Below are 259 nucleotides of genomic sequence, written 5' to 3' on the forward strand. Positions count from 1 at the left end.
ACACAATCCAGCAATACACATTCTCATATAAACTCATTAATTCAAGTTCATTGTTGCAGTAGGCTGTCATATTATTACTTAAAAAATTTTTTTTATGTTTTATTTATTTCTGAGAGAGAGAGAAAGACAGCATGAGCAGGGGAGGGTTAGAGAGAGAGGGAGATACAGAATCTGAAACAGGCTCCAGGCTCTGAGCTAGCTGTCAGCACAGAGCCCGATGCGGGGCTCGAACCCAAGAACCGTGAGATCATGACTTGAG

Source organism: Hyaena hyaena, unplaced genomic scaffold, assembly GCF_003009895.1.
Source record: "Hyaena hyaena isolate Hyena2069 unplaced genomic scaffold, ASM300989v1 scaffold_9, whole genome shotgun sequence".
NCBI lineage: Eukaryota > Metazoa > Chordata > Mammalia > Carnivora > Hyaenidae > Hyaena > Hyaena hyaena.